The 15,417-nt window shown below is 41.4% G+C and overlaps 1 protein-coding gene and 1 pseudogene across 1 annotated transcript in view; both read left to right on the forward strand.

Moving 5' to 3' along the window:
* LOC126001749 (methyltransferase-like protein 17, mitochondrial) overlaps nucleotides 1–15,417 on the forward strand; it is a 104,463-nt pseudogene that overhangs the window by 88,003 nt on the left and 1,043 nt on the right.
* LOC126001412 (zinc transporter ZIP2-like) overlaps nucleotides 1–15,417 on the forward strand; it is a 99,537-nt gene that overhangs the window by 65,300 nt on the left and 18,820 nt on the right. The window lies entirely within an intron of this gene.

Genomic DNA, 15,417 nt, shown 5'->3' on the forward strand with positions numbered 1-15,417 from the left:
AAGAATCCTGCTCCAGGAAGGGAGAGAGACCCTCCCAAGCCCGAAGGACAGGGATTTAAGCCCCACCCTAGGCCAGGGTCCGGACCCGGCCAGGGAGTGGGGAAAACCCAGGGTTCCCATCAGCTCCTTCCAGAAACCCACCTGGAGATCCGGAGGAAAGGGGGAGAGGGGGGTCGGGTGACCCATGTCCGAGCCCCCCTACCCTAGGCCGGGCTAAGGGGCCGCTGGCACATGCGGAGGCCTGCCAGCTGCCCGCCCGTGTTGGCCTAACTTCAAATTTCTTTTTGAGAGCTTGGAATGATAAGGCGTTTTTGATCACAGTGTCCCACAGCCAGGAGTGATTCCTGAGTTCCAAGCCAGGAGTAACCCTTGAGCATTTTTGGATGTGACCCAAAACTAAATACGCAACACAATTTCCTCTTTATGCCATTCAAGAGCTGAATTCTATCTTATGGGCTTTGTTCTTCAAGCCTCTTACTTCATTCAGGAATTGAGCAAAACCGCTGCCTCCAGTTTTCCCTGAAATCATTCTTGTCCTTCAGATAGGGTGCTGGAGCTTTGTGCCAACAAGCAGCTTATTGTCCTGTTAAAGTACGCAAAAAGGGACAAACCTGGCTAATAAAAGTGTCTTTGGTATATATGTTGGATGGAGCCAAATGACTGTCTTCTCCAATTTTTAGGTGCTCATGCACTTCCACTGAAAAATTTTTCTGAAGCAAGTATTGTGGAGTTGAATACTTCCCTGAAATCTCTTCCAGTCTATCCTGAAGCCAGGCTAAACAAAAACAACCTCCAACATGTCCTGTTCTAACTCTGCCCCAGTCCTCTTCTTTTGGTTTTCTAGGGAAATTCTATATTTAGTCTGTTGGAAACATACCTATCTTCTGTCACATAACTCAGATCTTCCCTGCTCACTTTTTTTACTATTAATATCTTTTTTTTTTTTTTTTTTTGGTTTTTGGGCCACACCCATTTGATGCTCAGGGGTTACTTCTGGCTAAGTGCTCAGAAATTGCCCCTGGCTTGGGGGGACCATATGGGATGATGGGGGGGGAGGGTTTGAACCGTGGTCGTGATCTTTCCTTGGCTAGCGCTGGCAAGGCAGACACCTTACCTCTAATGCCACCTTGCCGGCCCCACTATTAATATCTTATAAGCATGTCCTTCCCAACACAGTCAGCTCCTAGGGGAAAAATCTATGGCACCCATCTAGATGTCTCTGCTTACATTATCTCTATGTAAAAGGGAATCTATAAATGCTTTTAGAGTTAAAAAAATAAATCAAAGGGCATAAACATCCTTTGAGCCTTCATGAAATTATTTCCATCCTCCTCACAGAGTATAAATGACTGAACCTTACTGTTTGATTAGGAAAGATTGTGTCCTAGTATTTTCACATCTATTTTTGTTTTGTTTCTGTTTTACTTTGTAAATCCATACTTGGTGGAGTTTCTCTTATCTCAGTGCTCAAGGATCACTTTTCATAGGCTCAAAGAACCGTAAGTGATGCCAGGGACCAAACAGGGTCAACTGCTTACAAAACAAACATCTTACCAACTGTACTATCACTCTGGCTCCTTCATGTGTATTTATTTCTACAGAGATTTCCTATGTTCCTCTCATTAATTGTGACCCTCTGTTATGAACTACCTTTTTTATTTCCCAGGAATTATATTTTGACAGATTGTTAAGGATATAGTCAAATTACTTTGTTCCCCCTTAAACAAGGAGACACAGTCCAAACCTTATTTTTTTGTTTTTTTGTTGTTTGTTGATTGGGGCCATATTCAGCAGTGCTTGGACTTGCACTCAGGATTCACTGCTGGCAGGCTTAGGTAATCATATATATATAGGATGCTACAAATCGATCCAAGGTCAGCAGCGTCCAACCTTATTTTTAAAGAACCTTTAGCCTTTAGCTATATGCATTTATGTCAAGGCCCCAGAAGAGCAGCTTATAATCTTTGTGTTATAAAAATATTTTGAGTGTCTTGAGACTCACCTACAGCTCTTACATTTACTGTTGATGAGAGACCCAGGGCCCAGAGCCAAATGGATCTCACCACCCCCTCACTCTGCAGAGAGCAGTAGTGAAATCCGTGTCATGGCCTATAACAACAATGGTTCTGAGTGATTTGACTTTAGCCTTCACTTGTAACAGCAGAATGCCTGGAGTACCCACAGTCTGAAAATCAGACTCAGCTTCTCACTGCCCCACATACAATAAAGTTACACATAAAATCCAAAAAGGGGGATGCTGAAAAGGTAGTTCAAAAGATTAGGGGCTAGAGTACAGAAGGTTGGGCACTTGCTTTGCATATGGACAACCTGGGTTTGATCCCTAGTTAGAACCCATCAGGAGTGATCCCTGAGAACAGGAGTAGGCCTTAATAGTGCCAGGTATTGACCCCAAAACACAACAAAACATGAAAGTGCATGCTTTGTACAATAAAGCCTCAGACTCAATTTCCAGCACTTCATAGTTCCTTGAGTACCTCATAACCACTCAACACACCCAAATTGATCCACAAACTACACAGAAAATGTTTACGACAGTGAAGATTCTCCTAGACTATTTTTCTAAGAAGGAGACATAGATAAGTAATATGAACTGACAGTTCTCAGCAGGAGTAACATTTCTGGGGGAACAATGGGCCCTTTTATTTTGAGATTTTGGCCTATCCCTCCCCTTTTTTTTGCTATAGTCTGCCCTCTATGACCACTCACTCATCATACACCCATCTTTATGAAGGATAGTTCTTTTTTTTTTTTTTTTTTTTTTTTTTTTGGTGCTATTCTATTATTTCATCACAATGAGTATGACTTTGCACATCTTTTCACATGACTCAGCTCAGCCTGGATTCAAATACCTTTACAGGCATTAAATGAAGCTGTCTCAGTTCCTTTTGCTGTTCACATGTACTGCCAGTTCCCAGTTAAAAGAAGTTATATATACGTTGATCTCTAAGGAAGTTAGTCCTTTATCTGGACTCTGGGACAGCATCATAATTCAAGTAGAAACTATACCCCTTATATCCATACAAATCAACCCCCAAATTTATCTGTACTTTGTTCCAAGAACATTTCTAAACTAGGTTCTGCATAAAAAACAATTCTAAACTTTTGGCCTGAGAACCTTCCACATCTTTCTAAAGCAGGGGTGGCGAACAAGTTTGAAACAAAGAGCCAAAATTTTAAACTGTGAGAGTCAGAGAGCCACACTACACAGTGACCTGCCAAAACAAACACACAAAAGCATATAATTTTAACAATAATATATTAAATACATACTGCATTTTGCCATTTTGACTGAGGGTAAAAATCCTGCAGTGATGGTGAGGGTGTGCTGCGTCCTCCACACTAAGAACTAACGGCAAGATGTGACCCAACATGTGACATACGGGTCCCCCACTCGCTGGCCCATGCAGTTGTTTCCAAGGGATTGGGAGATGGGATGACGCAGCCTGGGGGCGGGACTACGTGCTCAGAGATCTCTCCTCAGAGTTCCCTCCTCAGAAGCAGTAGAACAAAATCCAAACTTGGCAAAGAGCCACAGTATACAAAATAATGATAAGAGGCAAAGAGCTGCATTCATTTTGGCCAAGAGCCACATGTTCGCCACCCCTGTTCTAAAGCATAGAAAAGATAGAATAAGTTTTCTTCTTTTTTGGGTCCAGAAAATGGCTCAACGGTCTGGAGTAAAATTACCTGTGTCCAGTTCTCCAAGCACCAGCAGGAGTGATCTCCAATCAACAAACTAGGAGTAGACCTACCACTGACATGTATGGCCCAAAAACTAAGGGAAAAATAAAGATAAGAAACTCTTCTTAAATCTATCAATGCTTAGCCATTCAGAGGGCCAAGTACACCTTTCTTCTAAGCACTCAACCAATCAGTCAAAAGTAATTGATCAGATATTAATTGTAAATATACTATGACTCTAACTTTGCTCAAGTGCTAAAGGTCAGAACTATTCTTAGCACCTGAAAGGATTTCTTCTCAGTTACTCACATTTTAAAGTATATATTTATTAAAGAATACAGAGGTGGGTTAGAAAGACAGTTCAAAGTGCACATGCTTTTCATACAGAAAACCAGATTAAGCCTGATGCTATGTGACATCCTCCTCAAAGATCACAAAGTGTGGCACAAAAGCAAAACTAAAGTGGTATCTCTTAACCTAGGATCCATTGCAGCCCATGCTCCTCGATGTCTGCTTTCATGATGGCATGGATCCAGACCAAGGGAAACGTGACACACCTTTTTCAAGATCTTTGAAAAGCTTTTGTTTTGTTTCTATATTTTGGGTCACACCCAGTGATGCTCAGGGGTTATTCTTGCTCTGCTCTCAAAAATCACTTCTGACAGGATTGGGGAACCATATGGGATGCCTGGAATGGAATCTGGATCGGCCACATGCAAGGCAAGTACTCAATCCATTTGCTATCATTTTGGCCACTTTTGAAAGGCTTTTAAGAAAAAAGATGGTTATTGGTTGTGATCCTGTCATGATAGTAGATGGACACTGACAATTTATGGAGACTCAGAGCAGCATAGAGCATAAGACAAAGTTTTTTTCTCTCTTTAGGGGCTGTGGCTCTCTGCTAGATTTTATGCCTCTACACACAAAACAACATGGTTCCATCCCCAGCACTAAGCCAGAAAATAAAATATTCCTCTGAGGAATATTTTCCTCATGAATGAAAGGGGCCTATATACATGTCCTATCAGGGATGGCTAACCTTTTGAGCTGAAGTGCCCAAACTGCCGCCCAATGCCCAGTCCTTCCAATGGCCAGACTGGCCCTGTTGCCAGGTGAGCTGTCAAATCAGACACCCCTACACTCACCTCCTGCCGTGCCACATATCTTAATTGCGGACCTTCCAGCGTGTCATAGGTTTATTATCGCTGTATGCGTGAGGCCTATATACATGGTCCTATATGCACCAAGAAGCACCACCTCAGTGGACCCAACCACTGAACCAACCAGCCCAATTGACCCTGACCCATTGGTATGGGTCTCTCAAGGAATACTAGATCTCTGACATTGTTTGAAAAGACGTGCTAAAGAAAGATTCTTCATCTCCGTGAGTACCTTAATGTCATATTGGGTTCAATTTGCCTCTTTTCTTTCACAATCCAACAATGCCCAGTCCTGAAGTGGCTCACAATTACCAAAATATCACACACACACACACACACACACACACACACACACACACACACACACACACACACACACACTCTCTCTCTCTCTCTCTCTCTCTCTCTCTCTCTATATATATATATATATATATATAGAGAGAGAGAGAGAGAGAGAGAGAGAGAGAAGCACATTCGTCAATCTTCAATTATTTTTTATCTTAAATTATATATATGTGAATTTGAACAAAATATAAATGAGTCATCTGAGAAGCTGGCCAGGAATAGAATGGTGTACCCTACCACCACCACCCCTTTACCCTCCTGCATAGCAAGTACCACCAGGTGTCATCATCATCAGATGTGAGTAATATGATGTTATTTCTTAAGATTAAATTCATTTCCTCCCCCCAATTGATCTTTATTCTTCTGGATGAAGAAAAATACAACCGCAATCTTTAATTGTTGGGAGGCTGTTCAGATCCCACTGGGTGGTGCTTGGGGCCCACATCCTGTACCATCATTCTGGCCCCACTCACAATTTCCTATGGATGTCTATTACTTTAAAATCTTATTTTTAGGGCTAGAACTATAGTACAGTATGTTGAGTGCTTGCCTTGCACTAGGCCAACTTGTTTAGAGCTCTGATAAGCACATTTGTTTTTTTTTTGAGCCTACCAGGAGTGATCCCCAACGTGTAGCCTCAAAACAAACAAAATTATATTGACAATGCCAATTGTTAAAATCTTCACAAAGCAACACTTTCCATTTGTTTTATATCCTTTCTTTCCTTTTCTTTCTCTGTTCTTCTTCCCATGTTTCCTTTTGTATGTCCTGATTGAAACTGGGGCCTCACACCATGTGCTCTACCTCTAAACTAATTCGGTTCTTAAATTATTTAATTTTATTTTTTTAAAAAATGGGCTGGAATGATAGTACAGAGAATAGGGCACTTGCCTTGCATATGGCTGAAACAGGTTTGACCCCCAAGACTGCCCAAAATAATTTCTGTGTGAAAATCCACACAGAATCAGTAATCTCTGAGTGCCAAATTGTGGCCCAAAAACAAACAACTAAATAAAATAATGGAAGCAGAGGCTGGAACGATAACACAGAGGGTAGAATGTTTGTCAAGTGTGGCCCCCACACTCCAAAAAAGAAGAATAGGAGCCTAGATTCCATACATGCTCAGTGTGATATGCAGGATATTGCAGGTCTTAAAATTGAAAAAAGGGCTTCCACTGTGCTCGCGCGTATACACACACGCACACACACACACACACACACAAGCACATACTCACACAAACACACAACTAAAGCACTCCACCCAGGCTGCTTGAAGTCTATATTGAAAGTGACCAAACTCAGAGCCTTAAACAGGCCAAGCATGTGCTCAGTCACTTGAGTTATCTCCAAGTCCTTTTTCTTATGCTGAGAAATCAAGAAAGACCATTAGCACTCACTATACACAGCTTTCACTACCCATTGCACACAGATGCTCAGACACCACGACACCAATACAATAGTTTCCCCCTGACCTCGTTACAATGGGGCCAGCACCAAGATAGAGAGGAGAATTATCTCACATTAATCCTGTTGGAAATTCTGTTCTCTCATCAGTCACACGACACTCTACAGGTCACCAGAGGAGGTATACTTCTAACTGACCCCAAAAGGGCCCCATGGAATTACAGAATACAACTGCTTCCAGGACCTTCGACTTGTCTTTGATCTTGGAGTCAATGGACAAGAACTGGTTTATGGTTATGTGGTCAGCAGGAGACAGGATTTGGTTACCCACTGGAAGCAGTTTATGTGGAACCTGAGAGGTCACTTGGGCTCTTCCTGGAAATTCTTGCTTCATTGTGACTGTGGGTGTTCCACTGTGACTGTGGATGCTCTGCTGTGACTGTGAATGTTTCATTGTGACAGTGGATGCACTTATGATTGACAGCCTCAGAGAGGCACAGTCATGGAGGGTTTGCACTCCCAGGGAGGATGGTTCATGATGCATGATACTAGATTAGCCACTGAAAACTGATGGGTGGAGGTTTTGAGTGTGGGATAATTGAAAGGGAGTGTAAAGGAGGGTAAGGATGAGTGCTAAACGCAGTCCTGAGCTCAACAGCAGTGACAGTGGCCATTTGTGTCATATCTTTTCATAGGACAGACAAGCCTCTCAGTCTGATTGCTCTTAGTGCTTCCTCTACTTTCTCTTCCTGTTCCCTTCCCAAGCCTTTCCATTTAAGGGGGGGGGGAGGGAAATGGCACGCATGACAGTGCTGGGGGATGGCATGTCATTGTCATCTTCCCAGCCCCCTCCCGGGTACTTCTTCCCCCAAATCTCATAAATCCCTGCTACTGCATTCTATCTGCTTAGCATTTAAAACCATTTAAACATGTCTACAAAAGAAATTCAGTGTAACTTGTGGTTTCAAAATAAGCTAAGGAAATAAATGAAGACATTAAAGAACAACTCATATCACAATTACACATTGTTGACTTAGAAAAGAGAAATATTTGGCCAGGGAGATGATGTACTTTGTTTGTAAGACACAGATTCAATCCTTGGCTCCATATGTTCCCTCAAATTTTAAGCTGTCACTGCCTCCAAAGTGGAGGTATATAGTAACAAAAGATACATAAAAAATGTGAAATGTAAAAAAGTAATCCCCAAGACACACAACACAAATAAATACTACAAATATTGTCTTTGAGTACAAAAGATTAATAAGAAGGGATATTTTTATTATATATTGATATATATTTATTATTATTCAATAATTTTATTGAAACCATTGTGATTTACAAAGTCCTTCTTAGTTGGGTATTAGATATACAATGAATCAAGGTCAATCTCACCACCAATGTCCACCTCCCTCCACCATGTTCTCAGAGTGTTTCCGAACTACCACCTTTTGACCCCAGGCTGACAGTATAACAGGACAATTTAAAGATTAGATTGTTAGAGTTTTGCTCTCTTGATTCCATTGGTGTTGGCTATGGCTTGGATATTCAGTTCTGACATTTTTTTGTCTCCACCAATGCACTTGAGACCATTGGCCCTTGGCCCCTATCCTTTCATATTTGTGTTTCTCTTTTTTCATTCATTTTCTTTCTTTCTCCTCACTCTACCCTGGGGCAAGGATGTTTGAAACAACCATTTAAACCATTGAATTTGTTCATGCAGTTATTCTACCACATAATAAGTGATATCATTCTGTATTTATGCTTCTTCTTTTGACTTACTTCATTTAACATAATATCTTCCCATTCATTCATGTTGCTGTAAATTGCATGATTGTGTATCCTTACACCTATTCTTTGTGTAACCTTACCTACAAGAAAGACCATCCCATTTCTGGAAGTGGTCTTGCGAAGGTTGTAAAAGGTTTTGCTTAAGGGGCAAAGAGAAATTTGCCTGAATGCAGGATGGAGGAGGAAGTGAGAGAAGGAGATGGCTAAGGGACAATTTAGAATGCAGGGCTGAATAAGGAGCCAGCGTAAATGGTTATGCTAGACCACACGTGGTGGACAGGGCATGAATAAAGCTGATACTTCCTGAAGCCTGCATGTGAGTGGATTTTCTCCTTGCCGCCACCCCGACAGCTGAAGGGGGTTGCAGAGCCACATGGTCCTGGGCTGGAGAAGAAAGGCCTCCATGCATCCCATCACCATCCACTGCCATGCAAACCCATCATAAGGGCTATAATGCAACAGATTGCATTATTCCTTATAATAATATTCCATTGTATATATGTGCCAAATCTTCATGATCCACTCAACTGTTGTTGGATATCTGTTGTTAGACAACCCTCCATACTGTTTCCCATAGGGATTGGGTCAGGCAGCATTCCCACTAGCAGTGGATTAGAGTTCCTTTCTCACTCATTTCCATCAACACACATTGTTCTTATTATTTTTTGATATGTATCATTCTCACTAGTGTAAGATGATATCTCATTGTCTTAATTTTGATTTACTTAATGATAAATGATAATGAGCACTTTTTTATGTGTCTGTTGAACATCTGTTAGTCTTCCTCAGAGAAGTGTCTGTTTATTTTCTCTCCCCAGTTTTTGATGGAGCTTTTGGATTTTGTGGAATTAACCTTTGTGAGTACTTTGTATATCCTAGATATCAAGCCTTTATCTAATGCATTGAGTGCAAAAATTTACTCTCATTCAGTTAGCTGTCTTGTAATTTTAGCCCGTGGTTTTTTTTTTTTGCCATATGGAAACTTTTTAGTTTGATGTAGTCCCATTTTTTAGATTTGATGCAATAGCCCTTGCCATTGGCATCCCATTATCAAAGACTTTTTTAAGGTCTAAATCTTGGAGTACTATGCCTGTTTTCCTCGATGAGCTTTACTGATTTATATCTGATCTCAAGGTTTTTTTTGGGGGGTTTTCAGGCCACACCCATTTGATGCTCAGGGGTTACTCCTGGCTAAGGGCTCAGAAATCGCCCCTGGCTTGTGGGGACCATATGGGACACCGGGGGATAGAACCGTGGTCCTTCCTTGGTTAGCGCCTGCCTTACCTCTAGCGCACCTTGCCAGCCCCTGATCTCAAGGTTTTAATCCACTTTGAATTGACATTTGTGTAAGGTGTGAGGTATGGATCATCTCTAATTCCTCACACATGGTTATCCAATTGTTTCAACACCATTTATTTATTTATTTTTGGGTCACACCCAGTGGTGCTCAGGGGTTACTCCTGGCTGTCTGCTCAGAAATAGCTCCTGGCAGGCACGGGGGACCATATGGGACACCGAGATTCAAACCAACCACCTTTGGTCCTGGATTGGCTGCTTGCAAGGCAAACGCTGCTGTGCTATCTCTCCGGGCCCTCAACACCATTTATTAAAGAGACTGTCGTTATTCCATTTCAAATTCTTGGCTCCTTTGTCAAAGATTAACTGACCATATTCTTGAGGGTTTGTCACTGGATATTCTATTCTGACCCATTGGCCTGAAAGTCTGAGTTTGTTCCAATTCCATGCTGTTTTGATCACTATGGCTTTATAGTAGAGTTTCAAGTTAGGTCATAAGATGCCTCCCCATTTCTTGTTTTTCACTATTGCTTTGGCTATCCTAGGTCTTTTATGGTTTCACACGAACCATAAATTTTATAATTCTATTAATTTATTTATAAATTAATTTATAAATTTATAATCGATTGTTCTAAGTCCTTGAAGAATTTTATCTAAATTTAAATAAGGATTGCTTTGAATCTCTATAGTAGTTTAGGTAAAATGGTCATTTTGAAGATACTGATTCTTCCAATCCATGAGTATGCAATGTTCTTTCATTTCCTTAGGTCTTCTTCAAATTGTTTCTGAAGTGTTTTGAAGTGTTTTTGATATAGATCTTAGTTCACTTTATTGGAACTTGCATGCCAAGTAACAATAACCACTGCAGCATGTGTTTAAAGGTGAAGTTCACTTGGATAACCTAGATCCAATTTTAGTTGCTACCTCATAGCATTGTGATTTGGGGCTGATATTTAAGGAAAGTACATTCAAGGACTTTTCCTGGCTGTAAATGGAATTTACAACACCACCTCACAGGACTGGAAGAAATAATAAAAAAAAAAGTGTCTAAACAAGTCTACAACTTTCTCTGGCACAAGTTGTGTTCGCTTTTCATCTGAAGGAACCGGTTTACTATGGAGAGAGATGAAGAAGTAAAAAGTTGCTTACATCTATTAATCTCTGTCATCATCACTCACCTAAATCCAGTTTTCTTTTATAGCTCTTAGCTTTATTTTTGTTATTTCTTTGTTCTTTTGTTTTTGCTATTTTCTCTTTTCGCACAGGGGATTTTAAAAAAGAAAAGACTTCTGAGTTCAAAAGAGAAAGAAACCAGGAATACAGATAGTTAGACACCCAGAAATTGTCTTTTCTCTTCCACATTTGCATAGCCATTAGGACAAGGTGCTTTATTCAAGAGTCAACCCTACATCCTGGCAAACAGACCCAGATCCCCAACTCTGCTTAAGCAGGTCCTTCGCTCCAGCCCAGCACAAGGGAACCTCGCTCCCCACGCCCAGCAGCCGAGGTCATTTACATACAGGTTGTTTATTGGCTGCCGGTCGCCGCTCGCGCTTCCCATTGGTCGACACCACTTTTGCGCAGACATTGTCGGCCACAGCGAGAGTCTCGCGGGCTCATTTCCGCTTCTGGGTTGCCTCTGAGTCACGGAGATGGTCAAAGGCCTGTGGTGGCCGCTGTCAGGAGAGAGATGGCACGGGACTTCGGGGTGCTTTCCCAGGCCCGAGTGCCTGAAGTGGCTTTGTTGAGTTTGGAAATGTTTGATTTTGAGCAAGTTTGGCCTTGAGTCCAGACATTAAGTTTGGGTTTAATTCTGAGTTCTTGCGTTTTACCCGAGAGCTTGGAATAATAGTATTTAGGAACAGTAGATTTAAGCTGTTAGTTTAGAATAATATAGTAAACCAGAAACAGCTTAGAAAAACCCCTCCTTGCCTTTAAAGTTGTTTTAGGCAGGCAGAGCCTCACTGCCCATGATGCCCCAGGCTAGCTAGTGGACTGGCTCAAGAAGATAAGAATTAATCGTGCTCACTTGATGCATACTGAGAAATAACAGGATCTTTAAGAAAGAGATCAAAAAGACATTTGGGCACTTAAAAAAACACAACAAACATAACTTATAACTAAGAGTAAAATGTTAAGTCAAAAGTAGTTACGAGTTAAGAACATGCTAATTTGCTTTTGTCATTTGTTTGGCACCAATACTCAAGCTACATGTTAAATTTGCTTTTGTCACTTGCTGGCTAAAAAGTTTTATCAGCTCAGAGTGACACCTCCACCCTAATACATGATAAGGCACTCTAGCATTAAGCAGAAAAAGCAAACTCTGAAACAGTTTTAAAAGGAAACCAAGGCACTATGAAATACAGCATAACTAATAGGGGGTGATATAGAAAACATAAAAATAGTTAAGACTAATGTTGATCTTGCTTCTGTCACTAGCTTGCTAGATTTTTCTTTAACAAAATAACTTCATGACCTCCCACATAGTCAAGCCCACAACCTGTGTGCAACTCCACCCTGGCACAGGGGACCTCCGGCCTGCCAGCAAGGAACATTCCCCAAGCCAAATCAGTACACACCTAGGGACCACCTGGGAGGACTACATTTATCAGGAAAAACTTTAGCCTCAGGGTGAAACACCTGTGAGGTCATGAAGGGGCAGGATTTGTGCTATTTTCTGAGATTGTCATTCAAACTCATACAATTTGTACAACCTATAAAATGCTTTGACCTGTTTGCTAACTACCATGTAAAACTCCTTAAACCCTGTGTGAGGAGTAGCTTAGGGTCTCAGTACAGAACGAAATTATTGCTGCGTCAGGTGGCTGTGATTGAAGTAAACCTACATGTAATTGCATTCTCCAAGGTTTGTGTTCCCTCAACTGAGCGGTGGGCTTGCCTCGGACCCTGGGCATCCCCGATTCCTAGGACCTCTCCACGGGCTTGGGCATCTCCAACTCCGACCCCAATATGGGTCCAGGCCAGCTTTGGTTACCTTTAACAGTTTCTTTCCCAGGGAGAAATGGCCTGGGAACCCTGAGCCCGGAGACAGTCCTGTGCCTCCCCAGACCTTCCCGCGCGTTGATCAGCCTCTCTCCCGCTCCCAGGCGCGCTCTGCCCTCGTGCCGGGCCGATCCCAGGTGGACAACGAGTCGAACTTTCTGGGCACCAGGCCCCATCGCCAGCACCCAGGCCTTCTGTGCCTGCCACGTGTGCAGCTGCCGCCAGCGCTGACGCAGGCCGAACAGATGCTGCTGCTCTGTGAGTAACGGGGGTGGGAAGGCAGGCCCTGGGAAAAGCAGGCACGGGGCCTGTGCTGCACCCCAGTCGTCCCCATCTTCCTCTTCGGCCCCCAGAGGACCCGCTGCCCAACGTGGAGAAGCAAGTGCAAGCCCTGACCAATTATCTCTGGAGCCGGCATCTTCTTGTGGAGCCAGAGGAGGTTGCAACAACGGACTGCAGAATTTGAAAAGAAATTCCTGGAAAGGACAGGTAGGATTTTAGAAAGGAGGACAAATCGAGGTGTCCTGGAAATAGAAAATAGAAATAACTGGAACTATTTCAAAGAAATATGACAGTTTCTTTGCCTTCTGGCCTGGACAGTTATGACTGCTGCCATACTAAGACAAAATAGATTATTAGGTACAGCAAGTACCCAAGACTCTTGCCTAGTATGCCTCCGACTTGGGATCCATCACGGTACTTGGTTGATGGTACAATTCTGTAAACAAAATTTTACTCCACTGAACACAAATGATGAGGCCTCCCTATAGGAACAATGGGAATGTCCCAATATTAAGTTTGGAGAGTGGGGGGGAATATGATCCTTAATCCTTTGTCTCTACTATATCTCCCTTTATTATAGAACCTTTACTATACTTTTAAATATAGAACTCTATCCCTGTGGGGTATCTGATTGAGGGTGGTGGTGCTAGTGATTGTTGTCATTTTTGTTCACATAACCTGAGTTTTTCTTGTGGTTTTGTTCCTTTCTTGAGCTCTGAAAACTTTCTCATGGAAGTTGGAGAGAACTGAGTAGACATTATATTCAGATACTGGATCTGAGTCTATTCTTCCTAGGTTCTCACTTCCAGTCCTTGTTCTCACTCAGCCTCAGCTCTGACTGAGAAGAGACTTAGTGGAGCAGTGCTGAATGCTCTGTGTTAAACTACCTACCACTGGCAAGAACTAAGGTAAGAGGGACTAGTAGGACCATAGCCAAAAGAGAAATTTGACTTCAGAAGGATATTAGGGCAAATGACAACTACCCATTTTAGGATTTGAGAAGATTACTTGACAACTTGATGTTTCCCCATGGCTAAATCATTGAAGTAGAAGAGCAAATTCCAAGGAATGTATTTCTTAACAGTTTACAATGAAGCTATGAGGAAAAGCATACTTCCTAATGGCTATTACCGTCTGCTCTTTTTTTTTTTAGCTAGAATAACCAGATTACCTTTTATTCCTCTAAATGTCAAGTAAAATTAATTACTGGTGACAAGAAGTATAATAAAGTAAGGCTATATCTCTTATTGCCTATTATAGATGAATTCTCTCAAAAGTCCCTTCTAATACTAGAATTTTTGTCCAATTATTACTAAAATATTTTAAAATGTGCTGACTAATAAAGATAAGACATTATGCTTTATTTTATGCATAATTTAAACAGCTTTAAAAGGTAACAAGAATTGTTAATCTACCTTTACAATTAAAGGAAATGAGATGCATAGAGCAAAAACAACTTTCCATAGTTTTAGCAAAATATTAGAATTGTAATTAAAACAAAACTTTTTAGCTAATTTCAATCTAATTTTTTAATTTAAATTATTTAGAGAAAGTTTATCATATTGTTGACATATACCAGCATATAGTCATTAGGCTATAGGGCAGTGGTCAACAAAATTGGTCCTATGAACCAAGTTCATCCTATTTCTGTCTACTCTACACTATAGATATTGTGTGTCTGTGGCAGCTTCACACTACCAGCAGAAAAACTGATTGCTTTGAGAGAGACAGATTTTTGCCTTTTCTTTTTTTTTTTTTGTTTTGTTTTTGGTTTTTGGGTCACACCGGCGGTGCTCAGGGGTTACTCCTGGCTGTCTGCTCAGAAATAGCTCCTGGCAGGCATGGGGGACCATATGGGACACCGGGATTCGAACCAACCACCTTTGGTCCTGGATCAGTTGCTTGCAAGGCAAACACCTCTGTGCAATCTCTCCGGGCCCCGCCTTTTCTTTTTTGAAAAAAGAAAAAATATAAGTTGTCAACTCTGAACAAGAGCATTTTGCTGAACCAAGAACCTGATCTCTTTGGGATAGTAAGAGTAGCATGAAATCATGAATTTCATTCTCCTGGAATAAGATTTGTCTGAGAGTTGAGATTGCTGGCAAAACAAAACAAAACAAAACACTATACTGTGTGCCAAGTTTCAGCTTTTCTACTGCAAAAAGAAAGTCCATTGTTGGGAACATTAGTGATGAAGCCAGCTTAGCTCAAAGCACATAGTTATTGATCATCAGAATCAAATATTAAGGGATATCTCAATTTACAGAATGCAGAATTGAGTTATGAGAATAAATCTTCTTAGACCCAGCTTTTATCTTATTTTTAATTTCAGGGAAAAGAAAAATGTCCTTTAGATCCATGCCCTAGATTTGTCTTGGCCCCAGTGTGTAGTACTTATGCCTATCTGGGCACATAAAACCATGAACATGAGGGTGAG

Source organism: Suncus etruscus, chromosome 2 (genome assembly GCF_024139225.1).
Source record: "Suncus etruscus isolate mSunEtr1 chromosome 2, mSunEtr1.pri.cur, whole genome shotgun sequence".
NCBI lineage: Eukaryota > Metazoa > Chordata > Mammalia > Eulipotyphla > Soricidae > Suncus > Suncus etruscus.